This window comes from Lynx canadensis, chromosome B1 (assembly GCF_007474595.2).
Source record: "Lynx canadensis isolate LIC74 chromosome B1, mLynCan4.pri.v2, whole genome shotgun sequence".
In the NCBI taxonomy this organism is placed as follows: domain Eukaryota; kingdom Metazoa; phylum Chordata; class Mammalia; order Carnivora; family Felidae; genus Lynx; species Lynx canadensis.
In genome coordinates, this window is record NC_044306.2 from 26,139,808 (window position 1) to 26,150,059 (window position 10,252).

Here is a 10,252-nt window from a genome sequence, read left to right on the forward strand (position 1 = left end):
TCTTTTGATCTCAGCTCCGCCGTTGATCTCAGTCAGGGTCCTGAGCTCAGGCCCTACACTGGGCTCCGCACTGGGCATAAAGCCTACTTAAAAAAAGAAAAGAAAAGAAAAGAAAAAAAAGAAAAGAAAAGAAAAGAAAAGAAAAGAAAAGAAAAGAAAAGAAAAGAAAAGAAAAGAAAAAAAAGCGCCAAGGTTAACAGCAGGGAAGGAGACCAAGAATCTCAAAGCATGAGAGTCCAGGCCCGTATCCCGTAGTAGACCCTAGCTTGCCTTCACCCAGCATTTGAATGGAGGACCGCACTTAATGTCTTATCCATGTTAACACAAATATGCTACCTGAAGGCCCCGCCTGTGAGAATTTGACACACTGAGGCTGAGTGGGCACGTTCTGGCCAATAGGACCTCTCATATGAATCACTTGAAATCAACTCTTGCTTAGACATTTCACAACCAAGTGACAGCAGAAATCGCTTTATAACTAGAACGAACTCTCTACCCAACCTCACTCTATAACTGTAGGTGGGCCATGTAGCCATAATTATTCTCAATTTCATTAACCACAAAAGGAGGGAGTTGAATTACTCAGATGCTTAATTGGGGCATCAGATGGTCTACGAACATGTGAAATTAAATCAAAATTCTATGCATGTTTTGAGAGAGAAGATACATAGTTTTTATCAGACTCTCAATTCAAGAATCCAAAGTGGATTATGGCCCCCCGAATTATATACTCTTTAAATTCCATTCAATATTAATATTCTATGATTCGGGGCACCTGGGTGGCACAGTCGGTTAAGCGTCCGACTTCAGCCAGGTCACGATCTCGCGGTCCGGGAGTTCGAGCCCCGCGTCAGGCTCTGGGCTGATGGCCCAGAGCCTGGAGCCTGTTTCCGATTCTGTGTCTCCCTCTCTCTCTGCTCCTCCCCCGTTCATGCTCTGTCTCTCTCTGTCCCAAAAATAAATAAACGTTGAAAAAAAAAAAATTAAAAAAAAAATATTCTATGATTCTCCATTTATGCATATTTTGGATAGCTCTTTTACTTAGTGCTATTATACAACTAGTGACTGGAGAACTCTATTTTACATTCTGTCCAGTTTACTCACACTTCAATTTGTGAATACTATTATGTCTTCCAATTGTAATATTGGAATGCGAAGTAAATACTCTTATTTCCTCTCTCACTTATATGGATTTTTGCGACAGGAGACGTTTGTTTATGTACGCAGAGCTAGAAAATGCTAAAAACTTATTAAAATGGTTAACCAATTATATGTCACATCAATGATGGAAAATTTCCAATTATGTGGCATTGGACCCAATTTGCTAGTTTAGCTGAACTAATTAAAATATTTTAACATTAATATATGTTACGAACAATTTTACATGTATGATGCTGCTATTAACCTTAATAGAATATTTAAAAAAAAATAGGTTGGAAAAAAGTTGGGAGAAGTCATGGGACTGTAATTCTCAGACCCTAACCCCATCAATATATCATTAACTTTAATGAATTCGGATTCTTCAGGTTTTCATTTCCTGCCTGACATCCATAATGCAAAATATCTATTCACGTCTGTCTAGCTGACATGACCTATTCTTTCACGAGACCACACGGGAAGTGCCTCCATGATGCAGGTGCAGGGAATTTTGTTCCCGCACAAGCCAACTTTCAGATGTATTGGGAAATTCCGTCTGGGAACAAACGCTCACAAGTGCCTTTGCCGGAGGTGCTGAATCAACATGCCAGAGCACAGTTCTCTCTCCCGACCCGCCCAACTGGGCACACACAGCCAGCCTCGCTGCTCCTGGACTCCCTGTAATGATGTTTCATCATGTGACAGATACCACGTCCACCAGACAAAAAACACAGGCTCCGCAAGTGCGGAGAGCAGTTTGTTTTCCTCTTCCAAGTGGTTAACTTCGGGTTGGCAGAACTCCCACGAAGGTCTCACGAAGGCTGAAATTCGGTCCTTCGGTTCTCAGACTGCTCGGCTCTTCGGGTTTTGAAAGATATCGCTGCCCCACGTGTTCTGTGCCGCTCTGTCCCCAAAGAATTCATTGAATTTGCAGATAAAGACCGAGATAAACGGTCAAGAAGAATTATGAGATAACTGAATAAGCAAAATGTGGAGTATGCATATAATGAGATATTGTTCAGCCTTAAAAAGGAAGGAAATCTTGACACACGCTGCACCATGGACATTACGCTCAGTGAGACAGGTCAGTTACAGAGGACAGACATGGCATGATCCTACTTCTGTGAGGGGTCTAGGGTCGTCAAGTTCACAGAGACAGGAAGTGGACTGGTGGCTGTCATACTCCTGGGGAAGAAGAGTGGGAGCGACTTGGGGGGGGGGGTTATGGTTTAATGAGTATGAAATTTCACTTTGGGAGAATGAAGAAGTTCTTCGGTTGCTTCTGCAGTGTGAACGCGCCGCTAATCTGTCCACTTGAAAATGGTTAAAGTCGTAAATTTTATGTTTTGTACATTTGACCGTGATTTAATTTTAATTTTTTTTAATATTTATTTTTGAGAGAGAGAGAGAGACAGACAGAGCACGAGCCGGGGAGGGGCAGAGAGAGGGGGAGACACAGAATCGAAGCAGGGACCAGGCTCTGAGCTGTCAGCACAGAGCCCGATGTGGGACTCAAACTCATGAACTGCGAGATCATGTCCTGAGCCTGACGCAGGGCTCGAACCCACACACCGAGAGATCATGACCTGAGCGAGAGTCAGAGGGTTAAGTGACTAAGCCACTCAGGCACCCCATTTTACTGTGATTTTAAAAAATCCATTGAATTAAAAAAAATTATGAGACAATAAGGGCCGTTTAAACCCTGATTGGGTTAAGGAAGTATTGTTCTTTTTTTAAGACTTTCTTTTAGGGGCGCCTGGGTGACTCAGTCGGTTAAGCGTCTGACTCTTGATTTTGGCTCAGGTCATGATCTCACAGTTCGTGAGTTCAAGCCCCACGTCCAGCTCTGTGCTGACAGTGTAGTTAGAGCTTGCTTGGGATTCTGTCTCTCTCCCTCTCTCTCTCTGCCCCTCCCCAACTCATATGTGCATGCACTCTCTCTCTCAAAATAAATAAACTTAAAAAAAAAATTAAAAGTAAAGACTTTCTTTTAAAGATACATAATGAAATATTTACAGATAAAATGGTATGGCACTGGTCATTTGGGCATAGATGAAACCATTTTGGCCACGGGTTGATTAAATTCAAAAAGAGAGGGGCGCCTGGGTGGCTCAGTCGGTTGAGCGGCAGACTTCAGTTCAGGTCATGATTTCATGGTCTGTGGGTTCGAGCCTGGTGTCGGGCTCTGTGCTGACAGCTCGGAGCCTGGAGTCCACTTCGGATTCTGTGTCTCCCTCTCTCTCTGCTCCTCCCCTGCTCACACGCTGTCTCTCTCTCAAAAATTAAAAAAAAAAAAAAAAAAAAGATTAAATTCAAAAAGAGAAAAAAGAGCAAAGCCATCAAAGCATCTATTGCTGTTAACCTGTTAAATGAAATAAAAATATAGATTATAGATTATTTTTTATCAAAATGCATTATCCATTATATTATTTCCTGTACTTTTTGGTTTGCCTTAAATATTTAGTATTTTTCAAAACTTATCTTCCTATTTTGATTGCAAACATCTTAATGTTTTCCTTTTTCAGTACTGTAGTCTGTAAGATATAAACTTCTGAAAAGAATTTACTGGGTTCTTTTGAATGATCTTTCCACTTAATAAATCTAGTGACTTGTTTGAGAGCAGAGAGAAAACACACATTATTCCTCCGGAGTCTCATTCCAGTGTCATTACTTCTAAAGAGTCACTTTTGTCTTTGCAGCTTGGCTAGGTTAAACAAAAAATAATAATAATGTAGCATTGCCATAGAATCTACCTAAGCACTAATGCAAACTTAATACTAATATAGTTGAGTTTGTTGAAACTGAGGGTGAACTTACATATACATTCTCTAAACTAAATACTTCCCGAAAACAACATCTGTGGGTTTTTAAAATCTAGAATATAATGAGTATTAATAAATATTTGACTAAGAAAAGAATGTCCAGGATTCCCTTTTTGAAATTCCTATGCTGACCCATAAATCATCACCATCTGCTTGGAACAGAACTCTAGGTATATCACTTTGACTTTTATGATGCATGAGTTAATATTAATTTAAAATAACCCCCACACTCACTCTCTCCTAGCTACAATAATAACCATTGTATTATTTCTGAAGATCCTGAGCACATTCCAATTATGATTTCTCTCTGTTTAGAAATCTCTCTCCTAAGATGTTTGCATGAACAACTCCCCACCCTGGTCTTTTTCTTGTAATCTTTCCTAGAGACCCTCATAACCACTCCCATGAAATTGGATCCCACTACCATTCTGCTTAATTCTTCTCCCTCCACCTATCTCCTCCTAGCCCTTCCCTAACCTGGTATATGTTTGTTTGTGTGTTTGTTGTCTTTTTCCCATACAAAACTATCATTTCATGAGGACAGGGAATTTTTCTTCACCACTCAGGCCATGGCACATAGTAGGTCACAATTGACTATTTGTTGAATCAGTGAATGGACAGAGTTGAAAATGAACATATGATTAAGGAGACTAACTTCTAGCTAGAAAAATGAACTGCAGTCATATCTCCAGCAACCTCCATAGGAACTCTCATTACATGTATTTTTCATCTTCCAAGTGCATTATAAAGAATTCTTTCTGGGGTACCTGGGTGGCTCAGTTGGTTAAGCATCCGGACTATGGCTCAGGTCATGATCTCATGGTTTGTGAGTTTGAGCCCCACGTGGGGCTCTGTGCTGACAGCTCAGAGTCTGGAACCTGCTTCAGATTCTATGTCTCCCTTTCTCTCTGCCCCTCACCCGCTCATGCTCTGTCTCTCTCTCTCAAAAATAAATAAACATTAAAAAAATTCAAAAAAAAAGAGAATTCTTTCAAGGGGCGCCTGGGTGGCTCAGTTGGTTAAGCAATCGACTTCGGCTCAGGTCACGATCTCATGGTTTGTGGGTTTGAGCTCCGCGTCTGGCTCTGTGCTGACAGCTCAGAGCCTGGAACCTGCTTCAGATTCTGTGTGTGTCTCTCTCTCTGCCCCTCCTGCACTCATTCTCTCTCTCTCTCTCTCTCTCCCTCTCACGAATAAACATTTTTTAAAAATTTAAAAAAAGAATTCTTTCAAAAAAAAGAATTCTTTCAATTCATTCATGAAATAGATGTGAATACTCCATTTTACAGATGGGAAAACTAAAGCACACACACACACACACACACACACACACACACACAAACTATATCCCTAAAGATCAATGTATAAGTCGATGTTAGAGCTGGATTTAGAGAATTTTGGATATTTAGTCTTGAACAACTGACTCCCCAGAGTCATTTAACTATAGAATGCGCTTGTTACAATTCATTTAAAAGCATTTACTATTCTTGAATTTGAAAGTCTCTCAGGTAAGAAACTGATTTGTTGTGACAGCAGTTGACTCAGTTACTGTAAATGTTCTTTCAAGAACTCATTCCTTAATCCATACCCAGTAATGCACAAAGTAAGTTGCTGTCTTAGCAGAAATGCACTGTTTGTAGGTAACTTATGAATTAATTTCATTATGCTTGTCTCCCATTTAAGTTTAAATGAATTCTACTACCCCAAATCTATTGCAAACATGAGGGGAACCCTTTGTGTAGTACCTGTAAAATATTTTCTCAAGCCTAATTTTACTTTTGATTCTTCAAACATTACTACAAATGATATGAGCCCCCAAATTCAGTATGCCAAAGGCTCACACAACTTCATTTTTGATTGAGAAGTCTTTTTTTATATAGGGACAGTGGTTCCCAAATTTGGTTGCATTTTGAAATCACCTGAGAAATTTACAAATATGGATACCTGGATCCCACCCCGAGAGATACTGATTTATTTGATCTGGGGTGCGGTCTGGGCATTGTGATTTTTAAAAATCGTCTGAAGGAGACTTTTTTAGAAGAGCCTCAGTTCATGGATTTCCTGACACAACCCAAGAATGAAATCCAGGAAAGAAGGAAAGCTTCTAGATTTCTCTGTAATTCCAGATATTTTAAACTATTTTCATATCTTTGATATTTTACTGTATACTTCATCCTGGGTTTTCTTTTCTTGGAAGGATCTAGTTTTATGTATCTAAGATCTAAGTTAAACTCAGCTCAGATGAAAAGGTTGTCAAGATGACAAGTGGGGTAAAGTGTAAGAAACATTCCTTAAAATGTAGCAAGCTACACAAACGTGAGATACAATTATTGTTCGTCCAAGTGAGCCATACAGGACCAAAGGCCATTTGTATATTACAAAGTGCCTGCAAAAAAAATTCTTAGTAGCAAACAAAATGCACTCAAAATGTGTCCACTCTTATTTGGGAGACATTGTGCCTTCATCGTCAATCATTCTCGCTTGCAGGACAGAGAATTTCGATTTCCAAGCCTGCCTGAAAGTTCTACCAATTCTAATACCTACAGCTTGAAGGAAAACAGAACCCTGTTGTCACTCACTAGTTTACATTTACCTGTTCAGATCCCTCCAGAACAAAACTCTTATGCAGAGCCACACCCATGTAAGGTTTTCATTTGTTTTCTATCAAGTTCTCACAGGCGGAACTTCTTTGCTTTGCTTGCATGCTTAATTGTGAAAGGTAACAAAGGCAACATAGAACAATAGTGACAAATGAGGAATTACTGAAAAAGAAATACTTAAACAAACAACCAACAAACAAACAAAAAACACCAGCAAGAAAAGGCTCTTGAACTAGGCTAAGAGTAAGGACTAGAAACCCTGCCTGTATCAATGGCTCCTCATTGGCATCTTGCTGGGTGCTCCCAGAACCCTGTTCTCCTGAGTCATTCCTCCCTTCACCCACTGTGGATCTTGGGTTTCCTGTCACTTGATTACTTAAGCTCTTTGAAAGGGCTGTTTTTCCCTACTTTGCCCCAGGCTGTTGGGTTTGCATTTGGAGTAGGTTCTCTGAAGCTGTGAGGCTGGTGTTATCATTCAGCACCCCTATTTAAACGCTCTTAATTCCTCCTGTTTAGTCTGGCTCATTGGGTGTTGCCCATAAAAAGTTTAGCTTTTGTAATCACAATTAGAGCAGGGTGGTGTGACTGATCAGTCAGTTCACTGCAGCTCTATCTTCCGTGATGTGAGTCAGTTTCAACATTAGCTTTGTGCTCACATGTCGCTCCCTACTCTCTAATATTCAAGTCTGTGTTTGTTCCAGACTGTAGATAGTAAAAAAAAAAAAAAAAAAAAGCCTGTTGGTTTTCATTCTAAAAACATGTTCTATACTCCCTCTCGGGAGTGGAACTAACTCCACAGGAATTTGGAGAAATTCCCACAGTGCTAGCTCACTATACAGAGTTTCCCTGGCAGGGAAGTCATTTGTTCCCTCATTTTGAGAAAGTGTACTGATAATAAAATTAGTTCGGGTCAACACACACGTACTGAATGTTTACAATGTGAAAATCACTTTTTATGTATCTTCTTCTTCTTCTTAATTAATTAATTAATTAATTTGAGACAGAGAGAGAGCAGGGGTGGGAGCAGAGAAAGAGGGAGAGAGAGAATCCCAAGCAGGCTCTGTGCTGACAGCACAGAGCCCGACTCAGGACTCAAACCCACCAACCATGAGATCATGACCAGAGCCAAAATCAAGAGCCAGCCGCTTAACCCACTGAGCCACCCAGGTGCCCCATCATGTATCGTTGTTTTAAAGTAAGATTTATTTTAGAGCAGTTCCAGATTTCAGAAAAATTGCAAAGATCATAGTATTCCCATATATCCTACACCCAGTCTTCCCTATTATTAGCATATTGCATTAGTATATTTGTTACAATTAATGTAATAAAGTATCAATAATATATCAATGATTCATCAACCCATACATTATTACTAAGTAACATTCTTGCTTTATTCATATTTCCTTAGTTTTTACCTAATGCCCTTTTTCTGTTCTGAGATCCCATCCCAAATACTTTCAATTATTGCATATTGTTGGGCTCTTTTATTTGGCCCCTTGTTCTTTGACATGCTCTTTCATTTTGTGTGTGTGTGTGTGTGTGTGTGTGTGTGTTTTGAAGTATTTCCTTACTTCCTTAATTTCTGGATCTACAACCTATTCCAGATTCATCTTGTACATTTCATACCCCAGTCCTAGAACCAGCCATTTCACTAAGGAACCCTGATTGCTTTTGTTGGAGAATGGTAATAGAAATCAGGATCTGGGGCACCTGGGGGGCTCAGTTGGTTAAGCACCCAACTTCAGCTCAGGTCATATCTCACTGTTCATGAGTTCAAGCCCCAAGCGGGCTCTGTGCTGACAGCTCAGAGCCTGGAACCTGCTTCAGATTTGTGTCTTCTTCTCTCTCTGCCCCTCCTCCACCTGCACTCTGTGTGTGTGTGTGTGTGTCTCTCTCTCAAAAAAAAATAAGCATTAAAAAAATTTTTTTTAAGTAATCAGGATCTGGATGATGGATAAGCTCATTGTTATTGGAATGTCTTTGCTTCTCAACTGAAAGAGAAAGGGACTATATGTGCAAATACTAAACCATGTATTTACACATATGCATGAATATGTCTATATGTAACTATTCGTATCTATATTAAGCTAAACATGAGTTCATATAGATATCTCCAGTCCATTAGTACATGGATCATTCTAGTCTCCTCCCCTTGCTCCAGCAATGAGTTACTGGACTCCTACCATCACCATCCCTTTATTTGATTGTTCGGTTTCAGTATGTGTATATAACAGTATCCAATTGTTGTTAATATGTACCCCTGTGGCAGGCAACTTTATCAACTAGTTTGTTCTGGATGGCCATGGTCCTGGTATCATTCAATGATTCTGTTCCTGAGGAAGAAGGGGAGAATCAATAAGGAAACACAGTTACTGGTCTCCACTATAGAATGCATTGAAGTGACTGGTCACAAAGGAGAAAAATACAGTGGCCTTGTTTTGAATTTTCGTTGAGTTTCCATGAGAAAGTCAGTTGTTTTCTTCCTCAGACACAACCTTTTGACACAATGCTTGTTTCTTTCTTGTGCTATAGCACCAGTTCCAGCTTCTTTCAGCTTCCACAGCCACCAGCCATCACTAACAGGAGTCAGGGGAGCAACCCCATTGAGCACATTATAAACTGAGAGGTGGGAGGGCACAGCAGGGCAATGAGGTGGTGAGGGATGGCTACATGGAACCATTGGCCAGCTGTTGGGCAGCTGAAGCGAGCAGAGATTGCAAATGGGTGCTGACTGATCTAAGATATGAGTACAACACGGAGAAAGAAACATGGATGATGGGATGGGCTTTGCCGAATGACCATTAGTGAGGCCCCATCCACAACTTTGGTCGGTGCCCCTTCAGCAATATATTATCAAATCGGTTGTCAATGTGCCGTTTTCACTCAGTGGCAGTTGGCAATTCTAAAAACAAACCTTCCATACCCACTCTCCAAACCTGACCTCATAATCATAGGGAGTATTATGCCAATGCATGGGAAAGAGCAAGCAACTCTACGCAGGGGAAATCTCACGTCTTCCCCATCATATGAGAACACGCAGAGATTAAGATTCTTGAAAAAAAGAAAATGACACAAGTCGCAAAGGGGGTCTTGGAAAGTCACTCTTTTGGGTTTTAATCCTAGCCCTGCCGCTCAACAGCTATGCAACCCTGAGTAAATCATTTGCTGTCCTTTATATTAAATTGATACTAAAATACTAAACCATTAAAGATAATTCGTTAAAACAATATCGAAACGATGTATTTTATTAATATTTAAAATGATATGCGACAAAACCAGTAGAATTTTCCAGCACAAAGAGAACAAGTTAATGTGTGCAAATCTACAGATCCTTTAGGTAGCCAAGGGATCCCAGGATGAAATGCAAAGTGTACCAAAACTATCTATATCACAATTGTTGAAACAAACCCACGGCGGTGAGGCGGGTGAGGTCAGGGGAAACAGTGTTAACCTAAGTGACTTTGGAAATGTGTGGAGTGTGGCAAACTACAGGCAAAAGAGAGTATTTGTTCGCGCTGCTCAAGCTGGGAGTGGAATGTGAAACTTCTTGTTAGCTTCCTAAAAATGGCGGGGGTGGGGGTGCCCTTCTCCTCACTTTTTGTCTTTCCAACTGGGAAAGATAGGACTCGATGCCGGGGTGGACAGTCATCTTGGACATGAGGCGGAAGACAGGGACAAGAAAATGGAAGAAGC